The following is a 25249-nucleotide window of genomic DNA, read 5'->3' as shown; positions in this document are numbered from 1 at the left end:
CTTGTTGATTAGCTAAGCGAAGCTTTGGTATTTTCAAGGATTGATCTATGATCAGGGTATTATCAGGTAAATATCAAAAGGGGATGAAATCTTTAAGATTGCATTTCGCACGCGCTATGGTCCTTATGAATTTCTAGTGATGCCTTTCCATTTGACTAATGTGCCGGTGGTATTCATGGATCTAATGAACAAAGTTTTCCAACTCTACCTTGATCGTTATGTTATTTTCTTTATTAATGACATTTTGGTATACTCAAAGAGTGAGGCGGAGAACGAAGAACACTTGCAGATAGTTTCAAATGTTTTTCGAGAAAATAAACTAAACGTAAAATTCAACAAGTGTAAGTTCTGGCTGAAGGAAGTCCACTTCTTGGGCCATGTCATCTCCGTAGAGGGTATGAAGGTAGATCCTGAAAAGATCCGGGTTGTACTCGAATAGAATCTTCCAAAAAGCGTTACAAAAGTACGTTGTTTCCTTGGTCTGGCGGGGTATTATAGAAGGTTTGTGAAAGGGTTCTCCATTATTGCAACACCTTTGATGCGATTTTTGAGGAACGATGACGAGTTTTATTGGTCTGAGGAATGTCAACACAATTTTGATAAGCTAAGGAAAGCATTGACTGAAGCCCCAATATTGAGCCAACTAATATCGAGAGTAGAGTACATCATGTTCACAGATGGATCTTTGAATGAGTTAGGGTGTGTGCTTATACAAAAGGGGAAGGTGATTGCTTATGTGTCATGCCAGCTCAAACCTCATGAGAAGAATTACCCAACTCATGGCTTTAAAAATATAGAGATACTATTTTTACGGGGAAAAGTGACACATATTTTCAGACCACAAGAGCTTGAAGTATTTGTTCACCCAAAAGGAGTTGAATTTGCTCCTGTGAAGATGGATCGAGCAGTTAAAGGATTATGACTTGACCATTAAGTACTATCTAGGCAAATCAAATGTGGTGGCGGATGCATTAAGTAGAAGAATCATATCACATTTGGCTTCCTTGAGAGCAAAAATTTGTTTGCCTAATGATGGGTCAATTCTCACTGAATTAAAGGTGCGACCAGTTTTCATTTCCTAGATATTGGAATCTCAACTCAAGGATGTACAGTGTAATGAGATAAAGGAACATATAAAGTCTGGCGATGCTAGAAATTTCAGCCTATGAAATCAAAGGGAGTTATGCTTCATTGAAAGACTGTATGTTCCCAACAAAGAAAGTCTAAGACAAGTGATCATGAAAGAAGCTCACCAAAGACCCTACTCACTTAACCCAAAAAGTGTAAAAATGTATTGAAATTTGAGGAACTTATTACGATGGCCAGGAATGAAAAGGGAGATATCAAAGTCTGTAACGAAATGCTTAACTTGTCAACAGGTTAAAGCTGAACATCAGGTTCCTTTTAGTAATTTGTGTTCGTTAGAGATCTCAGAATGGAATTGGGAAAGGATTACGATGGATTTTGTTTTGGAACTTCCCTTTAGCACATCAAAGAATAATTCTATTTGGGTGATCTTGGATTAATCAATAAATTTAATTCACTTTATGGCATTGCGTACGAACTACTCGTTGGAAAAGTTGGCAGAGCTGTACATTTCAGAAATAGTTTGCCTACATGGTATTCCTTCTTCAATTGTGTGTGATCGAGATCCTAGATTCATATCAAGATTCTGGAAGAAGTTGCAGACGTCTCTTGGAACCAAGCTCCAGCTCAACACCGCCTTCCATCCACAAATTGATGGACAATCAGAGAGGATGATCCAAGCACTAGAAGATATGATCAGAAGTTACGTGATTGATTTTTGGATGAATTCGGAGAAGTATCTATCCCTTGTAGATTTTGCGTATAACAACAGTTATCACGCCAGTTTGGGCATGTCACCTTTTGAGGCGTTGTATGAGAGGAAGTGACAGTCATCGATTTAATGGATGGAGCTTTCTAAGAAGAAGCTGGTTAGCCTAGACCAAGTCCACGAAACAAAATGGAAAGTAATGGTCATCAAAAATCACTTAAAGATTTCCCAAGACTGCCAAAAGGCATACGTAGACAAAAGAAGGAAAGATGTATTTTATGAAGTTGGCAAAAAAGTATTTCTTAAAGTCTACCGCTAGAATAAGATTATTCTCTTTGCAATGAAGGGAAAACTTAGCCCGAGATTCATCGGACCTTATGAAATCTTGGAACGCATTAGTCTAGTATCCTATTGATTAGCTCTTCCACCAAAACTATCTAAGATCCATGATGTGTTCCATGTGTCGATGTTGCAAAGGTATCGCTCTGAGCCAAACCATGTGGTTCAATTGGAGACCTGGGAGGTGGAGCCAAATTTGCCTTATAAAAAAGAGTTTGTTTGTATCTTGGATAGAGAAATCAAGATACTTAGAAATAAAGAAATTCCCTTAGTCAAAGTGTTGTGGCAGAACCATAAAGTTGAATAAGCTACATGATAGAGGGAAAGCATAATGAGAGAGCAGTATCTGCATCTCTTCATACGTACAAAATTTCGAGGACAATATTTTTATAAGGGTAGGGGAGTTGTCACACCCTGGTTTGGCGAGCCAATTCGGTTTGGGAGACTATACTGGCGAAGACCGCCTGAGTGATGAGACTTAAACCAGTTATAGTTGGTAACTTCATGGTAAAGTACTTTCTAGAACTTCGCCAAAACATAGAGTTCCACTTTGCGAATGGCGAGAACCTTCTTAGGCGGACTTTCCCTCTAATAAGACCACCACCCGTGTTTTTGGGTCACTACTAATGCTAGTATAATAGTTAGTGGGACACATTTTAGTCATCTAACTTCCTAGTGGAGGTAACGTGTCGGTAATTAAGACACTTGGAGAGCCTCGTAGGAAGTGATTAATAAGTGAAAGCGTGTTAAAACAAGTAATGATTAGAGTAATTGTAACACCCCAAAATTTAGGGTTAGAAGTATTAAGTCTGTTGGTTGAGTCAATTGGTTTTGGTTAGATTCTTATGTTTCTTTTTACGTTTGAGGACAAGGATGAGCCTAGTAGTTAGGTGGTTAAGCGTTAGTTTTCCTTAGGTCTTGGTTCGAATCCTTGGGTATGCTAAGTGGGAATTCTTTTTGTGTTTTGTTTCAATTTCTTAAAAAAAATCTAATTAGTTCTGTTAAATATTATTTTAATTCATTTTATTTAGTTGATTTTTTTTAAAACACCCAACTTCTTTTACATTTCATTTTCTTCTCACGCCACCTATTCTCATGTTTTTTTTCTTCCCCATTCTCAAAATTTGGTCTTTTTGCTTCCGAAATCTTTGTTTCCTTTATCATCAATTTTATCTTGTGTCTTTCCCGCTACTCAATTTATGTTCCTTGTTCACCATTTCTATACTTTAAACTTTAATAATTTTGTGTCATCCTTAATCAGTGCTGAAGCTTTTGACGTTGCTGCTTTTCAAGGTTTCATTATCTTTTTAATTTTCATCTAATCAAGTGTTAAAGCGAGTAAGTTTATATGACGTTTCCTTTTTAATAGTTACATTGGGTCTCTTTGATTCTTTTATTTATGATTTTAATCGAAAACCCTTTTAGGTTTTGTGTGTTTTTGTAAACAAGTTGCGGATTGATATCGTTCATTGATGCAAGGAATCGCAAAATTAGGTGTGTTTCTAAACTATAAGTGATTAAGGGTCGATTTGGTGTTGATTTTAATGAAATTCAACCAATTTTAGGGTGGTTTACGAACCATACAGGCAACTACACAGGCGTATTTCGCACACAGACAATCAACACGGTCGTGTTCCGCTGTAAAAATTAAGTTATTTTCGAGTCACGTGGTTTGGAGTAGGTCACGTGAGCTGGTCACACAATCGTATGACTTTTGTTTAGGAAAAATGACATTTTTCACACGGATGTGTGCTTCAATCACACGATCGTGTGCCTCTTTCACACGATCGTGTGCCTCTTTCACACAGACGTGTCATTCAGTCACACACACTGAGCTCGTGTTGCTTACTCCTTTTAGTTTTCTATTTAGGTAATTCGTGAGATTAGGCATTGGACTCGACGAGTTGGAGGTCTCAAAATTTCTCAATTCAGTTTGGTTTTAATAATTTTTTTCGTAAGTTCTAGTAAACTATTTTCATGTAGACTGAAAATAAATATTATGGGTTGTGGTATAAGTTTTAATTGGACTAGTTTGATGATTTGCTTTGAATTAAGATTGTGGTTTTCGTACAAGGATTTGTGCTACCCAAACTGTTACGAACTTTAATGATCAATTGGTTTTCAGTTAAGAACTTATGGTTTTCCAATCAAAAGAAAAATGATACAATTTTCTGCAGCTACGATCTTTTGAGACTTCAGTTTAAATGATTTCTAATTCGATCCATTTGAATAGAGAATAAATATAAATTTTACATTAAATTTTAAACTATTTTTTTCGATTATCAAACTGTTGATTGCAAAGCATAATTTGAGCATATTTTTTATTTTAGTGAAATATAAATGAAAGTGGTTTTTGTAGGTAACTTTTTAAATAACCAGGTCACTTTGGTGGCCAATGTAACCTCTGGGGTCCAATCCTAGCTTTTAGGTCGGGTTTTGGATCATTTCATTTTGTGATATCAAATCCAGGTTTGTAAAAACTCGTCCTGTGTTTTTTGAACGTGTCTGCATGCATAGTTTTAAAAGGGTTTTGACAGAAACATAGCACGATGCTTGAAATTTTTTTTCTTGAAACAAAGTGTTTGAGACTCCAATATTGGTTCGTAAGAAATTCGAAAATGTAAGATTAGAAGTGTAAGGTTTAATATTATTGTTTCTGATTATTCTATTACGAAAACTGCAGATACTTTAGGATATTAGACTCAATGACTGCTATGGAATCCAATGATAAGAGAGATTGTGAGAATCTACCTTGTGGGACCTTAGATAAGTCCTTTGTTTCACCGAGGCATTAACCCAGTTAGTGAAGGAAGTTTTGGAGAGAATCTTTGAGGCTAGTTTGGAAAGAACTAGGGAAGTGGTTCAAGGTAGGTGTGTGGAATGTAGGAATAAGAGATGTCATAGTCCTTCGAGTTAGGAGCTTTGACCTGCGAAGCGTGTTAGATCTTAGTAGAATGTTAGTAAATGTAATATGGATGGTTTTTGTAGTGGCGTGGATATTTTGGTTTGTGGACATTGTAAGAAGCGCCATCTAGGCGAATGTCAGAAAAACTCGGGAGCATGTTTCACATTTGGGTCCGCGGAGCATCGGATTAGGGAGTGTCCTTGCCGATGTTTAGATACGTATGATTTTAGGTTATGTGAATGGTGTGTTGTTTTTTTTTTGGATACAATGTGCTTTCTGGTTGTTTGGTTAATAGATTGTGCGTGTGATAGTACGGTAGATCCTTTAAGACTGTGCATAACAGATTGTAAGGTAAGTATGGTATGGTAGTGCGTCAGGATTAGAGTGTGCAGCAAAAGCGTAGTGGTGAGTCTTGTGTTTAGGCGATTATTCAGTTAGTGGAATTTTTTAGGGATGAAATTTCTTTAAGGATGGGTGAATTGTAACACCTTAAAATTTGGGTTTAGAAGTATTAATTTTGTTGGTTGAGTCAATTGGCTTCAGTTAGATTCTTACGTTTCCTTTTGCATTTAAGGACAACGATGAGCCTCATGGTTCAATGGTTAAGCGTCAATTTTACTTAGGTCTTGGGTTTGAATCATTAGGTGCGTTAAGTGGAAATTATTTTTGTGTTTGGCTTCAATTTCTTAAAAACATATCTGATTGGTTCTGTTCAATATTATTTTAATTCATTTTATTTATTTGGTTTTTAATAATATAAAACCCCAACTTCTTTCACATTCCATTTTCTTCTCACCTCTCCCATTCTCATATTTTTGTTCTCTTCCTCAATTTTAAAATTTGGTCTTTTTTCTTCTGAAATCTTTGTTTCCTTCATCATCAATTTTATCTTGTGTCATTCTCGCTACTCAATTTCTATTCCTTGTTCGCCATTTCTATACTTTAAAGTTTAATAATTTTGTGTCATCCTTATTCGATGTTTAAGCTTTTGATGCTACCGCTTTTCAAGGTTCATTGTCCTTTCGGTTTTCATCTAATCAAGTGTTAAAGCGGGTAACTTTATATGTCGATTCCTTTTTTATAGTTGCATTGGGTCTCTTTGATTCTTTTCTTTTTGATTTCAATCGAAAACCCTTTTAGGTTTTATGTGATTTCATAAACAAGTTGATTGGTATCGTTCATTGGTGCAAGGCATTGCAAAATCTGGTGTATTTCTGAACTATAAGTGGTTAACGGTCGATTTGGTGTTGAGTTTCACGAAATTCAACCAATTTTGGGGTGGTTTACGAACCACACAATCGTGTGCCACTGCAAAAATTAGGTTATTTTTGAGTCACATGGTCTGGAGTAGGTTACATGGTTGTGTGACCTCTATTTGGGAAAATTTTCATTTTTCACACGAGCATGTGCTTCAGTCACACAATCATGTGCCTCTTTCACACAGTTGTGTCATTCAATCACACGGTCGTGTCTTCCCTGCTCCTTAGAATATGTTTACTTTGTCACACGGGCATAGTGAGTTACACAGTCTGCTCACATGGTCGTGTAACCCAGTCACACGAGCCTATGTCTTAGCCACACGGATGTGTGCCTTTGTCACACGGTGTGTCCCTCCTTCACACGAAGGTGTGCATCTGTGACATGGTGTGTCCCTCCTTTACACGGTCGTGTATGCCTATCACACGGTCTAAACCCTCCCACACAGTTGTGTGGCCCTATCTCTGCAGTTTTTGCACCCTTTTCACAAAGTGGTCTGTTTTAATTCTTGATCGATTCCTTGGATGTTTGAAGCTCTATAGGAGTGTGTAGGACTTTAATTGTGTTTGAATTTTTTATGAATATGCTTTTGTTAGATTTAATTTTGTTAAGTATGACTCGTATTTTCAGTCAAATTTGAGAAATAATCTTTTAGTTAAACTTTGTTTATTTGTTTCAGTTAAACACTAATTAGTTTAGATTATTTTATTATTATTTGACATATGAATTTAGCCTATAAATAGGCTCTTTTACAACCTTAGTAAAAAATACCCATTAGAGATTAGAACTCATAACACATTTAGAGAATTTTGTGTTTACGTTTTGAGGGTTCTTTGTTTTTGGGTTTTTAAGGTTTAGTTTTATCTCTATCTTTTCTACTCTTCGTTCTTTTGCCACTACAGTAAAATTATCTTTGCCCGTGGTTTTTTATCCTATTTGGAGGAGTTTTTCCACATTAAATTTGTGTGTTCAATTTCTCAATTTATTCCCTTTTTTGTTACTTGTTGCTTAATCGGGTCGATCCCTAACAAGTGGTATCAGAGCTAGTTCAAAGATCAGCCCATTCAGATATGGCAACAACAAGGTTTAAAATTGAGAAATTTGATGGTGAGACAAATCTCACTCTGTGGCAAGTTCGGATGATGGCAATTCTAGCTCAATCCGATTTGAAAAAGGTTGTTACCGGGAAAAAATCTGAGAATCTAAATAAAACAGAATGGGAAGAGCTTGATGAAAAGGCCTTGTCTGCAATCCAGTTGTGCCTCGTGAATACGGTATTGCAAGAGGTATTGATGGAGAAGACCTCATCCGCCTTGTGGAAAATGTTAGAAACTCTTTATGCGACTGAGTCTTTGGCTAACCGTTTAGTGTTGAAACAACGTCTATTTACGTTTCGCATTAATGAAGGTGAGATTCTTAGGGATCACATGAGTCAATTCATTACTCTTTTAAATGATTTAAAGAACGTTGAGGTTCTTATTGATTATGAAGATCAAGCTATGCTATTATTGTGCTCTTTACCCCCTTCATACAAGTCTTTCAAGGAAACCTTGATTTATGGCAGAGACAAAATCTCGTTCGAAGATGTGAAGGGTCATTTGTTGAGTAGAGACAAACTCGACGATGAGCTTCATTTGGATAGCAAGGTAGATAGGCAAGCTTTCGTTTTAGTAACATCAAAGAAACTAGACAAAAGGTGTTGCTATTGTAAAAAGTTAGGTCACGTCAAAGCAAATTGTTATAAACTGTGAAATAAAAAAGCTACTGAGAGTAACGAGGAAGATGTAACTAGTGCTAATTTGGCCGATGAAAATGGTGATGATTTCTTGTTAGTGTCAACGATCGATAACTCTAAGCTCACGTCCAAGTGGATCCTAGATTCGGGATGTTCTTTCCACATGTGTCCCAATAGAAAATGGTTCTCTACATACAGTTCGGTTGAAGGTGGAGTTCTGCGCATGGGAAGTGATTCATCTAGTAAGGTAGTTGGTATTAGAACTGTTAAAATCAGGACACACGATGGGACAATTAGGACACTCTCAGATGTCAGGTATGTACCTGATTTACGAAAGAATCTCATCTCCTTGAGTATTTTAGACTTGAAAGGATGCAGAATCAACATCGAATCAAGCGCTATTAAAGTATCTCGTGGACCTCCCGTTTTGTTAAAAGGGAAAACAATTGGCAGTCTTTATATTCTGAAAGGTTCTATAATGACCGGTGAAATCGGACATCCCTCATCCGTTACAGAGTCGAAGTCAACTCGTTTGGAGCGGAGGCAACTTGGTCATAAGAGGGAAAAATGTATGACCGTTTCGTTGAAGAGAGGTTCTCTTTTGGATGCAGGTTTTGAAAAGGTAGGGCACTGTGTTCGTGAAAATCAGACCTGGGTTAGTTTTGATTTGGCAGTGTTCAAGTCGAAGGCTAGAAGTCTTCCAGTTTCTAAGCACAGATTCGACTCAGTTAATTCCCTGCATAGTTCAAGATAGGCTCGTGGCGAGCTTTGGCAAAGATGGCGTTGTGGAAATATGAGTCAAGGTGGAGATTTGTTAAGTATGACTCCTATTTTCAGTCAAATTTGAGAAATAATCTTTTAGTTAAACTTTGTTTATTTGTTTCAGTCAAACACTGATTAGTTTAGATTATTTTATTATTATTTGACATGTGAATTTAGCCTATAAATAGGCTCTTTTGCAACCTTAGTAAAAAACACCCATTAGAGATTAGAACTCATAACACATTTAGATAATCTTGTGTTTACGTTTTGAGGGTTCTTTGTTTTCGGGTTTTTGGGGTTTAGTTTTATCTCTATCTTTTGTACTCTTCGTTCTTTTGCCATTATAGTAAAATTATCTCTGCCCGTGGTTTTTTATCCTATTTGGAGGAGTTTTTCCACGTTAAATTTGTGTGTTCAATTTCTCAATTTATTCCACTTTTTTGTTACTTGTTGCTTAATTGGGTCGATCCCGAACAAATTTTGTGATGCATATGGGCGAGTACATGGTTTTTTGAATTAGTTTTGATGTTTGTATAAGTTTCAATGTGATATTTGAGACATTGTGATTAGCGTGTTCTGCTATGTTATAATTGAATACAAGTATGTCGAATTCTGATTTTGTTACTTTGATTATTAGCTTGTCTGAATTGTTTTTTCATTCACATAATATTGATCATATGTACATTTACATTATGGTTGGGATTTGGTTATGAAGAGAAGGAAGTTTGATTCGACAATTTAACTATAATATTTGGTTATAGCGGTGCTACCACAATATATATATGTTAGCTCAACATTTCTTATATTTATTTGGCATACGACCACATCATGGTGCTTAGGGTGGAAGGATCTACAATAACCCTATTATGATGTGCAAGGTTGATGGGCCTACCATAGCCCTATTGTGGTGTGCAGGGTGGACGAAGTGGTCTTTAGTTGGGTGGGTTGGATTTTTGTTGTTGCATTTGTTACATGTCTGAGCATGTTATGATTGTATGAACTTTTGGAAAATGTATATGGTTGTTGGAATATTAGCAAGATGAATTGTATAATTTGATGTGACTAAGTAACATGTGTGGTTGGAATCTTGTGATCGATTATCTTTGTTAATGGAATGTTACTACATAATTTTTGTTCTTCGCCATTGCCATTTGCTTTTGTTTCGGACACACACTTAGCTCATTTAGCTCACCCCTTTTAATTTCCCTTTCAAGTAATCCGTGAGATTAGGCGTTGGACTCGGCAAGTCGAATATCTCAGAATTTCTCAATTCGATTTGGTTTTAATAAAATTTTTCGTAAGTTCTGATAAATTGTTTTCATTTGGACTGAAAATAAAATTTATGGGTTGTGGTATAAGTTTTTATTGGACTAGTTTGATGATTTTTTAGGAATTAAGATTGTGGTTTTCAAACAAGTATTTTTGTTACCCAAATTGTTACGGTCTTTAATAATCACTTGGTTTTCAGTTAACAACTTATGGTTTTTGAATCAAAAGAAAAATGAGACAATTTTCCACAGCTATGATATTTTGAGATTTCAGTTTAAATGATTTCTAATTCTATCTGTTTGAATAGAGAATAACTATAAATTGTACATTAAATTTTAAACTAGTTTTTGCAATTATCAAACTACTGATTGTAAAGCATAATTCGAGGATATTTCCAATTTTAGTGAAATATAAACGAATGTGGTTTTTGTAGGTAACTTTTGAAAATTTAATCAGTTGTCTTGTACTAGGTCACTTTGGTGGCCAATGTAACCTCTAGGATCCGGTCGTAACTTCTAGGCCGGGTTTTGGACCGTTACAATAATCTTGAGTGGGATTTGGATGTGAGTTATCTATAAATGGGATAGCTTGATAGTAGAGAGAGTATTTTTGTTTCATCTTCTCTATTAAATTTTGTATCATCGAAGAAAACCATGAGAGAGTTCTTTGTCTTTAACAAAGGTGTTCTTTGTGAAGCTTACCAGAGCTTCTGTCTTAAGTTGTCTGCTGGTAAACTCTTAAACATTCCTTTAAATTTTACCAGATAGAAAGAAGTGTCTACAAGAGAGGTTTAGTAGGATTTTCTTTTGGATACTGGGTAAGAAGGAAACTTCCATCCAGAAATTGTTTACATGTTTACAGATTCATGCCATTTCATAAAATTTTGGTTATTTCTTATGTTTAAATAGGTCATTTTATTGTTTTAGCCAAAGAAAATAGAGAAGGTCTCGGTACCAAAAGGAAGGAACCTGTAGAGTAGACAAAGCTTTGAGTTAGGTATTCTGGTGAGTTCGTTCATACCTTGAGTCTGATATATGTGTTATTTATTTAATCTTTATCACGGTACAGCTAGGTAAGTGTGTTACACCTAGTTTCCCTTTAACCCAAAAATTTACAACAACTTCGGATTAAATTAAAAGAACACATAAGTTGGCGGCCCTACTGAAAAATCAAGAAAATTTAGTGACAAAATTGGACATGGTTAAGACCCAATTCTGGTTTGGTTGGATTAAAACTAGTTGGTTAGTGAGAGACAAAATGATTACCAACAGATGGTTTCAATGGAATTGATAACCAAGCATGAAGGGCTATAAATAGATAGGAAATGACTTCCCGAGGAGACTTCCCCTCAAATCTGTTTCACCTTCTCCTCTTCTTTATCTTATTCCCAGGGAAAACTGAGTTTTAAGTTGAAAATTTTGAGTTTAACTTGTGAGTTTGGTTATAATTCTTAGCTTCCAGGAAAATGGAAGCTTTGGTGTTCGAAACAGCTAAGCTTGGAAGGACCATTAATTAAACCTTGTGATTTTTTTGTTTGATCAATAAGCAGACTTTGATTAAATGGTGAATAGTATGTATGATCTTGAAAAGCATGCACTCTATGACTTATGCTAGCATTTTTCCGCACTTAGAATAAAGTTTTGAAATAATGTTTGCATATGAGCGACTTATCAATAAAAAGGGTTTGTGAGTATGATTTTGTTTATTTATGCTTATGTGCAAAGGTTGGTGCTACTTAATGATATTATTTAAACCAATTACAAGAGTGCTCTATCTAAATTTTTACTTTGCATTACTCGGAACGAGCAATGGTTTAAGTTTGGGGGTGTGTAAACTCAAAATTATATAGGATTTTTCTATATATTTTTACTACATTTTGACTTAATACTTATATTAATCGTCAGTAATTATTATTGAATTAAGTGAATTTTACTTAAATATTAATATTGGACATGAATTTATAAAGTATGTGAAATTATGCTTTATTACATGATTTTTATCCATAATTTATATTATTTTCATGTTAATTACTAATTTGGATGGCAAGACCATACAAAACTAGGTCATAAGGATATTACTTTTACCCATTAAAAGTGTCACTACATGATGGACATGTCTGATTAATTATTGGACCAAGAAACTGTCCAACAAGGAGGAGTCAAGCCCAACTTCGGTACAAGCAAATGGCTGCCCAAAAATCAGCTTTAGGATATTTTATTAGAGGTCCCTGCAGTTGGAAAAATATCATAAATTTGCACACAGGTCTTACCTTTGAAACCGTCCAACCCTGGCTAAATATAGCATAATCTTGTGCTCAAATCAAGCAACTAAATCACCCACCTTTCCACACATCATGGCTGACCATAGAAGGGAGAGAATCAAGGGAGATGTGATGCTATTTTTAGCAAAATCAGCCACCAACTTCACCTATAAATACCACACACCTTTCACCTTTCAAATCATCCCTTCATTCATTCATTCACTAGCATTCTCTCATTTCCTCGCTTGTTCCCTTTTCCCCACTCCTAGCCTTCCCATCTCCCTTTCCATTCTTTAGTCAACAAAAGCTTTGTCAAAACACTACTTTGGCCGGCCACATTAAGAAATCTTAGCAAAAGAGCAACGAGCAGAACGGAGGAACACATCAGTCAGAAATATCTGAAAGGTTGCTGAACTAAATTGGAGTTTACTCTTTCCTTCCTGTTATTTAATTTAACTATTTTTGCTATGTGTTTATTGTTCTTGACATCAACAATGTTAGTTTAATTATGTTTGCTAGGATGATTATGTTAATTCAATAATATTTATTTGATTTATGTTTAACATGTTTGTGCCTCAGTCGATCCTACTTTCAATTAAAATAAGATATATTTCACTCATACGTGATTGGGTGCATTCAGATTAGTTTAGCGATCCTAACCAGACGACGGCTAGTAGGCACATAATTGAAAAGTGCAATGCTCAATTTAGATCATTAAATTCAACTAAATTAGAGGTTCATAATATCTTTAGTTAGCTCTACTTTCTTGCATAGTTTTTAAGTTTATGTGATTAAATTGTTTCAAACGTAAATGTCCTTGTTACCTCGCATAAATGCTAAGAAACCCTTAGTTTAATATGATCAGTAAAATGCATATTTCACTAAGTAAAAGATTCCAAGAGGACATAATTTGGTTCCCAAACTCATGAAAGATCGCCATAGAATGTTTTCCGAACACTGTTAAGCATGATGAAAATGAATTGAGTTGATTAATATAATTATCCTAGCCTATTTTATGTTAATTGTTTTTGTTGCTAAAGTCCATTCATTCATTCATTTAGATAGTTTGCATACTTAGATTAAAATTGCATTAGCGATCAATTTTGTATCTAGATAATTTAATTATCACCATTCAATTTATCTTGGTTTTTTTACATCAAATTGTTAACTATAATTTTTTAAATAATTAATTAACATACACAGTCCCTGTGAAAAGGATAACTCATTTTACTTACTTATTACTTGAATGACTGTGTACACTTGCACAAAAATCTCGTTACAAGTTTTTAGCACCATTACCGGGGACTGTTGCCTTAATGATTTTTTTAAAATTATTCTTTGCAATTTGGTTTTTATTTTATTTTTACTTAATTTATAATTTTACTAATTAATTCTTTTTTTCTCTTTCCCTTTATTATTATTTTATTCTTTAATTTTGAGTTCTCTATGATTTTCTTTTCAGGTCATCGTGAGCATAGATCGAATCATCGATTTACTCCCTGTAGACCCTGAAATCGAGTGGGCATTTAGATAAAGAAGACGAGAAAGATTAGCCCAAAGACAAGCTGTAGAAATGGGCCTTGAGAATCAAAATGATGTTCAAGGGAATAGAGTCGCTAATGCTTGAAATCTAATCCTTATTACTGATGATAACGACCAACCCATAAGACAATATGTTGTGCTAATTCTTAATGAACTAAATCCAGGAATTAGGAAACCAGAGATCGAGGCACCGCAGTTTGAATTGAAGCATGTGATGTTTTAGATTCTTCAAACAATAGGCCAATTCAGTGGAATGTCCACAGAAGATCCACATCTTCATCTTCGAATGTTTATAAAGGTGAGCAATTCCTTTAAGAGAGCCAGTGTAACTGAAGATGCACTAAGGTTGAAGTTATTTCCATACTCGTTGTGAGATTGAGCATGAGTATGGCTTAATTCGTTGCCATCCAACTCAATTTCTACTTTGCAAGAATTAGCTAAATGCTCTCTAGTAAAGTATTTCCCACCTAGCAAAAATGCTAAGTTGCAAAATCATGTCACCACTTTTCAACAATTGGATGATGAGTCCTTATACAAGGCGTGGGAAAAATTCAAAGAGTTACTACGTAGATGCCCTTAGCATGAGATTCCACATTGTATCCAATTAGAGACATTCTATAATGGTCTCATGCACACACAAGGTTGGTGGTAGATGCTTCTGTGAATGGTGCTCTCTTGTCGAAGTCTTATAATGAGGCTCACGAAATCATGGAGAGAATAACTAGTAATAATTACCAGTGGCTGACAAATCAAGTAGCTTCAAGAAGACGAGCAGTCGGAGTACATAAAATAGACGCCCTTACTTCACTTTCAACTTAGGTATCATCTTTCTCTTCAATGTTGAAACAGTTTACTACTAACGGTTTAAATCATGTTACAGCTCAGCCACCAATCCTCTACCAAGGAGGTGGACCGAACAACACTTACATGCAACATAAATTAAATCAACCTCTTAGTTTCGATCAACAAGTTCAAAACCCACCGCAAGTTGAGCTTTCAAATAATTTTGAGAATTTGTTGAAGGCATGCATTGCTGAAAATGATGTCTTGGTTCAAGGCTAAGAAACAAAACTGGAGAATTAGGAAAATCAAACGGGACAATTAGCTGATGAGTTTAGAAATGAACCCCAAGGTGTTGTACCAAGCAACTTAGAATATCTTCTATCAGTCGAGTCTTCTAATCTTGAGAACTTCTTAAGAGCATACATGGCGAAGAATTATGCAAGTTTGAGAATTTTGGAGAACCAAATGGGGCAGCTAGCCAATGAACTTCGAAATAGACCACAAGGAGCTTTGCCCAGTGACATGGAGAACCTAAGAAAATCGAGCAAGGAAAATTGCAAAGCGGTCAATTTATGAAGCGAAAGGACTTTTGAACCCAATGAGGTTGAGGTTGAAGATGAACCTCCCTAAAAAGAGGAAAATCAACCAACAGTTGAAATTCCTACACCAAAAAAGCCAAATTCTGCAAATTCTAGAAAGTTAAAATCTAAACTAGAAAATTCTGATAAGCTAACCTCTTCGTTAGTAGCAAATATCTTACCACAGAAGAGTTGTCTAGTCCAATACAAAGTTCCATAACCTCTATATCCTCAAAGACTCCAGCAACATAAATAGGATACTCAATTTAAGAGAATGTTGGATGTGTTGAAAAAGCTACGTATCAACATCCCATTGGTATAAGCTTTGGAGAAAATGTTGAACTATATGAAAGCTGTAAAGGAATTTCTATCTAAGAAGAAAAGGTTTGGGGAATTTGAAACTGTAGCACTGACTACAGAATGTAGCCTATTTTTTCAGAACAAGTTACCTCCTAAGTTGAAGGATCCAGGAAGTTTAATCATACCTTGCAATATTGCAGAATCCTATTGTGGTGAGGCTTTGTATGATTTGGGTTCGAGTATCAACTTAATGCCTACATCTATGTTTAGACGATTAGGTATTGGTAAGGCCAGACCGACTACAATTACACTCTAATTGGCGGATCGATCTTTAGCATACCTAGAAGAAAAGATCAAGAATGTCTTGGTACATATTGATAAATTCATTTTTCCTGCTGACTTTATTATCTTAGATTTTGAAGCAGATAAAGAAGTACCAATCATCCTAGGAAGGCCTTTCCTGGAAATCGATAGGACGACAATCGATGTACAGAAAGGTGAACTCACCATGCAAGTTCAAGATGAACAAGTGACCTTTAATGTACTCAAGGCCCTAAGATCTCCTGACGAGGTTAAAGATTGTTTTACTATCTCCGAGGAAGATCCGTTGGTTCCTACAAAATTAGAATACAATGATCCATTAGAAGATATTTCATCTGACTCTTCACATCAAGATAAGGATGATACATGTTTGGAAGCTAACCTAGAAGAATTCAATTCAAAAGTTTAGTTCAAGTCATTAGAGCTAGCATCACATGAGTACAAGCAACCCAACCCATCAAGAGAAAAGCTACCCGAGTTAGACTTCACTATTTTGAAAAGGCACGAAAAAGGTATCAAGTGGACTACAGTAAATACTGAAAAGGGATCTGTCAAGGGATAGAAGAGTTCGATTCAATCTCGAGTATTTGATCCTAGGAAACTCGAGTCTCAATGGTTAAAAGCAAGGATCATGGATCCCATCTATGACATTCAGTGGGTAGGACTTGTACCAGAGAAAGATGGTATAATGAAAAATGGGATGATTTCATTAAGGATCATCATAGGTAGGTAGATTTGTATGAATGACAGAAAGTCGAGCAAAGCAAAACAGAAACCATTTCCTTCTACTATTTTTTGTGCAAATATTGAATATAATTGATAGGCAATATTACTTTTTCTTTCTAGATGGATACGGTTGGTATGATACATGATCGTCAGACATCGCCTTTGTTAGTGACAACCATCAATAACATTAAGGGAGTCCTCTTCACCCTCTCTATCGTTAATTTATTTTCAATATTTTTTCTCTCTCATTTGAATAAATGACATGCTTAGAAATTATTTTTCTTGAATTAGTACTTCAAATTAATTTTATCTAAGGATATTGGAACTTAAGCGGGACCATTTGTCACCCCTCCAACCTTTCCTGAGAATTTAATTTGATGTAATTTTTCGAGAAGAAATTTTCTAAGTAGCCCAAAAGAAATTTTTCATTTTCATTTTTATTTCCAATTTTATTTTTATTTTTATGTTCAATAAGAGGGTCAAGTTGGCCCAAGGTTTAATCAGTTTATTTCTCACTGCAGGTAATAAAAATTTTGTAGTTCTGGACTCGAGGCCTAAAACAGTGATGAAGACAAAAATATCCAACACTCGCTACCCCTTTTCTTCACCGCAGCATCATTTCCCCATGTTGCAGCAATTTCAGAAAAAAAGGGTGACACAAATTAATAAAAGGGGGAAATTTCTTTTCTTAAGTATTTATTTTTTAAGTATTTATATTTATCTCCTTAGTTAGTATTTTGCTTTCACATAATAAAAAAATTACAAGCATGAATAAATTAAGCTAAATGCCTCATCTCTAATAAAAAGCTAAGTTGTGTGGTAATGTGAATGAACATGTCTAGGATTGGATTGTTGAGGAAGACTTGGTACTTAAGCAATATTCATGTCTCACCCCACTTTCTTGCTATCCTACCTGGTGTTCAGTTCTCAATCATTACTTTGCTTACGCAATGAGGACATTGCTTCTTTTTATGATGGGGGTAGGGCAATATTAGCATGAAATCTATTTAAGGCAACATTTGCATGAATTTTTAATTTTTTTTCTTAATTATGTTTCAATGATTACACATAAGTATGTTGAAATAAAATGATGTTCAAAGAAAATTTTTGTTCATAAGTTAGCTCACATGCAAGTATGATTTCTGATTTTATCTGAGTTTTTTTTATGTTATCTTGAGTTATGGAATGCTTGTATGTTCTTAGGTCTTATGTAGCCTTTTGCCATGAAAATTGAATTTCCTTAAAAGTTGACATGCATGAAGGTTTAAGTTCTTAGAATTGACTTAGTAACTTTCTTGAGGTGAAATCGTAGGAGGCATAAGAATCTAAACATTATTTAGGCGCATTTTCTTTGGATTGTTTGAGCCTTTCAAGACTACCATATAAATTTGACCCTTGTAACCTTAATTTGAGCCTTTAAGCCTATTTTATTGTTATTTACCTACATCATAAGCCATGCTACCATCTTTTTAAATTTTATCTTTTTTTTCACCTACCTTAACTATACTTATCTTGGTGAGCAAAGATCGATGATAAATTCAAAAAGATATAAATGCTCTTCGCAAAAAAAAGCTCTATTCAAACGTCAAAGAAAAAAAAAGCAAAATAAATACTCAAGACATTGAGAAATCTTGTTGGCAATAAAGTTTCAAATTAAGTTTGGGGGTGGTAAAACCCGTTAGTAGGAAGGATGTACCTCGAAAAAATCCAAGGCAAAACTAGGGTTAAGATTGTTGAACCTAAAAATTCACTTCTCTTTTATCCCTACCTTGAGCCTAGCCCCATTACAACCATATAAAAGACCTATTGATTTAGATGATTGTGTCGACTACATTAGTGGAGAGGAATTGCTAAGCTCAACATATGAGGACCATTAATTAAACCTTGTGATTATTTTGTTTGAACAATAAAGAGACTTTAATTAAATGGTGAATAGTATGTATGATCTTGAAAAGCATGCACTCTATGACTTATGCTAGCATTTTTTCGCACTTAGAATAAATTTTTGGAATAATGTTTGCATATGAGCGACTTATCAATAAAAAGGGTTTGTGAGCATGATGTTGTTTATGTATGCTTATGTGAAAAAGTTGGTGCTACTTAATGATATTATTTAAACCAATTACAAGAGTGCTCTATCTAATTTTTGCTTTGCATTACTCGGAACGAGAAATGGTTGAAGTTTGGGGGTGTGTAAACTCAAAATTATATAGGATTTTTCTATATAATTTTACCACATTTTGACTTAATACTTATATTAATCTTCAGTAACTATTATTGAATTAAGTGAATTTTACTTAAATATTAATATTGGACATGAATTTATAAAGTATGTGAAATTATGCTTTATTACATGATTTTTATTCATAATTTATATTATTTTCATGTTAATAGCTAATATGTTAATTTTCACTATGTACTGAGACCATGGAAGATGAAATTAATATAGATGTTGCATGGACATGCACACATCCAATCTATTTGGATGGCAAGACCATACAAAACTAGGTCACAAGGATATTAATTTTACCCATTAAAAGTGTCACTACATGATGGACATGTCTGATTAATTATTGGATCAAGAAACTGTCCAACAATGAGGAGTCAAGCCCAACTTCGGCACAAGGAAATGGCTGCCCAAAAATTAGCTTTAGGATATTTTATTAGAGGTTCCTGCAGTTGTAAAAATATCATAAATTGGCACACAAGTCTTACCTTTGAAACCGTCCAACCCTGGCTAATTATAGCATGATCTTGTGCTCAAATCAAGCAACTAAATCACCCACCTTTCCACACATCATGACTGACCATAAAAAGGAGAGAATCAAGGGAGATATGATGCTAGTTTTAGCAAAATTAGCCACCAACTTCACCAAAAAAATACCACACACCTTTCACCTTTCAAATTATCCCTTCATTCATTCATTCACTAGCATTCTCTCATTTCCTCTCTTCTTCCCTTTTCCCCAAGCCTAGCCTTCCCATCTTCCTTTCCATTCTTTAGCCAACAAATTTTTGTCAAGACACTACCTTGGCTAGCCACATTAAGAAACCTTAGCAAAAGAGCAATAAGCAAAACGGAGGAACACGTCAGTCAGAAAGATCTGGAAGGTTGCTAAACTAAATTAGAGTTTACTCTTTCCTTCCTGTTATTTAATTTAATTATGTTTGCTATGTGTTTATTGTTCTTGACATCAACAATGTTAGTTTAATTATGTTTTCTAGGATGATTATGTTAATTCAATAATATTTATTTGATTCATATTTAACATGTTTGTGCCTGAGTCAATCATGTTTTCAATTAAAATCAAGATATATTTCATTCATACACGATTAGGTGCATTTAGATTCGTTGAGCTATCCTAACCAGACGACGGCTAGTAGACACATAATTGAAAAGTACAGTGCTCAATTTAGATCATTAAACCCGACTAAATTAGAGGTTCATAATATCTTTAGTTAGCTATATTATCTTACATAGTTTTTAGCTTTATGTGATTAAACTGTTTCAAACGTAAATGTGCCTGTTACCTCGTATAACTGCTAAGAAACCCTTAGTTTAATATGATCAGTAAAATGCATATTTCACTAAGTAAAAGATTTCAAGAGGACTTAATTTGGTTCCCAAACTCATGAAAGATCGAGTTGCTATGGAATGTTTTCCGAACACTGTTAAGCATGATGAAAATGAATTGAGTTTATTGATATAATTACCCTAGCCTATTTTATGTTGATTGTTTTTGTTGCTATAGTTCATCCATTCATTCATTTAGACAATTTGCTTGCTTAGATTAAAATTGCATTAGGGATCAATTTTGCATCTAGATAATTTAATCATCACCATTCAATTTATTGCGTTTTTTTTACATAAAATTGTTAACTATAATTTTACAAATAATTGATTAACCTACATAGTCACTGTGGAGACGATAACTCATTTTACTTATTACTTGAACGATTTTGTACACTTGCTTAAATATCTCATTACAATAACCTCAATTGGTTTGAATTCTCCCGAATATCCATGTTGTTACGTATCTGCGTCAATGTTGGTTGACCTTTTAGTTTGCAACGTAATGATCTATCGAGTAACAACTTGAATGGAGTTCTCGATAAAGCTGACCATAGACGTTCATCTAGGACCGGCGGGATTACATTTCTCCAGACGTTATACATGTGTTCTAGTTTTTTTACTTTTCCCACAAACTTCATATGATCCAAACATTGATTGCTACATGTTGTAATTGCATGAGCACATGGAAAACGAAGTGCATCATATCCCCCATAGTCGTAGCTCTATTATCTCAGGCGTACACGGTACGCTCCCCCGACAATACCTTGGTCAGGTCTATTGAAGCCCGTAACCTGAAATAATAGGTCTTTGCGTGAGTGACACATTGGATAAATACAGTTCACTCATACTATAGCCTTCCTAATTTCTTTCAGTACGTCATCTCTCCAAACGTGATCACCCTCCATTTGTCCAACATATTTTTCCACTCGCTTTAGAAAATAGTTCATCGAAAGGGAAATATGTTTCTTTGACAACCGAGGTTATCGGCAAATGGCATGTTCCCTTCAATATGAAATTGATGCATTCCGCTAGGTTTTTCGTTATGTGCCCATATCGTAAACCCTTGTCATACGATTCTGTCCACTGATCGAATGGTATGTTGGAGAGGTACCTCACCCCAGTACTATTAATCGCATATAAGTTTTCCAATATTTCATAGAAACCTTGTATGAAAAGTTCGTACCCTGTCAAGAAAAGTGAATAGTTTATCTATAATGTCCAACATCTACTAACTGGTTAAATATCAAACTATTGAAATAGTGGCAAATGCATACCCATGTTGATCACTTGTGTGCCTTGAGCAAAAGAATCATGTTGTCTGTGGTAGTTCACCGCAAAATTTCTTAGACAATACCTACTGTATGTACGGTCCCAAAAGCTTCCCTACCTTTCAATTGCAGCCAATATTCCAAATCCCCTGTCAGAGATGATGCATATATCGATTTGAGGGCAAATATGCCTCCTCAACCTAGATAGGAAGAAATCTCAATCGTCCAAGAGGTGTTAATTTGGTTCCCAAGCTCATGAAAGACCGAGTTGCCATGGAATGTTTTCCGAACACTGTTAAGCACGATGAAAATGAATTGAGTTTATTGATATAATTACCCTAGCCTATTTTATGTTGATTGTTTTTGTTGCTATAGTTCATCCATTCATTCATTTAGACAATTTGCTTGCTTAGATTAAAATTGCATTAGGGATCAATTTTGCATCTAGATAATTTAATCATCACCATTCAATTTATTGTGTTTTTTTACATAAAATTGTTAACTATAATTTTACAAATAATTGATTAACCTAGATAGTCCCTGTGGAGACGATAACTCATTTTACTTACTTATTACTTGAACGATTTTGTACACTTGCTTAAATATCTCATTACAATAAACTCGATTGGTTTGAATTCTCCCGAATATCCATGTTGTTACGTATCTGCGTCAATGTTGGTTAACCTTTTAGTTTGCAGCGCAATGATCTATCGAGTAACAACTGGAATGGAGTTCTCGATAAAGCTGACCATAGACGTTCATCTAGGACCGGCGGGATTACATTTATCCAGACGTTATACATGTGTTCTAGTTTTTTGACTTTTCCCACAAACTTCATATGATCCAAACATTGATTGCTACATGTTGTAATTGCATGAGCACATGGAAAACGAAGTGCATCATATCCCCCATAGTCGTAGCTCTGTTATCTCAGGCGTACACGGTACGCTCCCCCGACAATACCTTGGTCAGGTCTATTGAAGCCCGTAACCTGAAATAATAGGTCTTTGCGTGAGTGACACACTAGATAAATACAGTTCGCTCATACTGTAGCCTTCCTAATTTCTTTCAGTACGTCATCGCTCCAAACGTGGTCACCCTCCATTTGTCCAACATATTTTTCCACTCGCTTTAGAAAATAGTTCAACGAAAGGGAAATATGTTTCTTTGACAACCGAGGTTATCGGCAAATGGCATGTTCCCTTCAATATGAAATTCATGCATTCCGCTAGGTTTTCTGTTATGTGCCCATATCGTAAACCCTTGTCATACGATTCTGTCCACTAATCGAATGGTATGTTAGAGAGGTACCTCACCCCAGTAGTATTAATCGCACATAAGTTTTCCAACATTTCATAGAAACCATGTCTGAAAAGTTCATACCCTGTCAAGAAAAGTGAATAGTTTATCCATAATGTCCAACATCTACTAACCGGTTAAATATCAAACTATTGGAATAGTGGCAAATACATACCCATGTTGATCACTTGTGCGCCTTGAGCAAAAGAATCATGTTGTCTGTGGTAGTTCACAGCAAAATGTCTTAGACAATACCTATTGTATGTACGGTCCCAAAAGCTTCCCTACCTTTCAATTGCAGCCAATATTCCAAGTCCCCTGTCAGAGATGATGCATATATCAATTTGGGGGCAAATATGCCTCCTCAACCTAGATAGGAAGAAATCTCAATCGTCTGCTGACTCTCTTGGTGTTATTGCAAATGTAATCTGCAGGATTTTTTGATTCCATCTTGTGGCACAACCAACAATAATCGATGGGTATATCTCTCGTACATAAAGGTACCGTCAATTTGTACTAGTGGCTTATAGTACTGGAATGCCTCTCGACATTGCTTGAAAAGAAATGACGAACCACTTGGCATCCATGGAGTAGTTGATCATTGTAGTATGCAGGCATCATTTCTAGATAGGTTACACAACTTGGAACATATGAACGCTTCCGAACGTACTAATGTCCAGAGTGTGAATACTTCTTGCAGGATATAGGGAATTGAGGTGGTGTCTGCAAGTATACGGGTCAGGTTGTACTATTGTTTTCTTACAACGAAACACTTTAGCAAGTATTCCGAGGATCGTACCCAATGGAGGCTTAGCACTAGGCCAGTTTTAACCTAAGCACAACAATATCTAATTAGTAGTTTTCAGGGGTGTGTCGTGGCATCATCAGGCTATGTCACAACATTGAAGGTAGTCTCAGAATTTCTTCATTCTGCTCCTATGTTGCGACATCACATACTCCGTGTTGTGACATAGTGATCACCATTGATGTAACACGCCTTCTGATGGTCTCCTGCACACTCACACATTGCGTTAGCTCACCCTTAGGCTTCATTCGGCCCCTAAGGTCAATAAAAGACTCGATTTGCACATTTTATTGGACTCTAACAAAACTTACTACAACAAATTAAATCCTAATGATAATACTTAATTTTAAGCTCCTAAAGTGCAAAAACTAGTTTAATCTGCTACACCGAATTATGACAAATCAAACTCCCCCACACTTAAGTCATTACTACTCCTCAAGCAACACAAAAAAAACAAGAAATAGAAAAGACGACCCTTGAGCAAATATAATACAAGAATTGAATTAGAGCACATGATTAAGCATTTCATATTCACGAATAACTTTATCATGATGAATAATTGATTTACCACTTTTGACCTCAAACGTCTAAGTTCAGTTCATTACAAAGTATACGACCATTAAGGGCCTCATCTGTAAGAATCCATCAACAAATCATACAAGTAATTTGATTATCCTAGCATAACATAAATAGAAATTTATGCGATTATTTAATATAATGTTCATCTATGCATAAGGATGTTTACGTCATATAGGATTTTTTGGGTTGTAAGGTTTTAAGGCTTAGGACAGGTATAGAATTCAAAAATAGTAAGCATAAAAAAAAGGCTACAAATACAAATATAGTTTTGCACATCGTATCAATCCTTATTCTTCCTCTTTAGCAACCCTTACCCGCTCACCGTCTTATTTCTCCTTCTCTCACCTTCCTTGTTTGTCCACATAAGAAATCATAGCATGACATAATAACTACGGCAAGCCTACGAGTTTTTGTACACTAATGAACAAGTTTTTCTTATCTTCATGACTTTGTCACTTTCTTTTTCAATTCATCTCACTCATAAGTGCTCTTTTTTCTTTTCAGGAAATTTTTCTACTCGTATTGTTTTTTTTCTTTTTAAAATTATCTTTTCTTTTGTACTTTTTAGGCTAACCCATAGTTCCTATATCACACAAATCTCTCCTATTTCGCTCTATTTTTACAAAGTAAGCCTTGATGTATCTACTTAACACTTAATAAGTATGGCCAAACGTCTATAGTCGTACAGTTGATGACCAAACAAATAAGGCAAATACAAATTAACATTCAGGCTCAGGTTTTGTAATGAGGTTTATCAAGAAGTGTTTTCAGGCGCAAAAATTTGTACTAAAGGTGAATAACTTTAGGTCAACTTTCTGGCTCTAGACGTGTTCGAAACAATGCCTTAGGTCAACCCTAACTATCTCAATATCCACAAATTTAATCAACCAAACAAACTCAAATTCAGTCATTTATCATTCATACAAGCATGCTTATTTCCTTGTATTTCATATATCATTTGGTAAAGTCAACTGTTTAATGCCTATTTACAGTGCAACATATAGAACTTATTAGTCTAATAGTCAAAAATTTAAAATCATCTATCATCATGCCGAATTTATTATAACCACAAGCAACCTATATACATGCTCCTAACCAATCACTTGTATTTCTACAAGCTCAAGCACACAATTGGCAAGAAAAATCGAAAGA

The 25249-nt window shown here is 35.2% G+C and overlaps 1 non-coding gene across 1 annotated transcript; it reads right to left on the bottom strand.

Moving 5' to 3' along the window:
• Positions 1–14346: 14346 nt before the first annotated feature.
• Positions 14347–14452, bottom strand: LOC121220611 (small nucleolar RNA R71). Its single transcript, XR_005917831.1, has one exon. It is a non-coding gene; the product is annotated as a small nucleolar RNA R71 (small nucleolar RNA).
• Positions 14453–25249: the final 10797 nt, after the last annotated feature.

Source organism: Gossypium hirsutum, chromosome D08, assembly GCF_007990345.1.
Source record: "Gossypium hirsutum isolate 1008001.06 chromosome D08, Gossypium_hirsutum_v2.1, whole genome shotgun sequence".
NCBI classification, from domain to species: domain Eukaryota; kingdom Viridiplantae; phylum Streptophyta; class Magnoliopsida; order Malvales; family Malvaceae; genus Gossypium; species Gossypium hirsutum.
The sequence above is the reverse complement of the archived record's forward strand: the minus strand, read 5'-3'. Positions and strand labels throughout refer to the sequence as shown.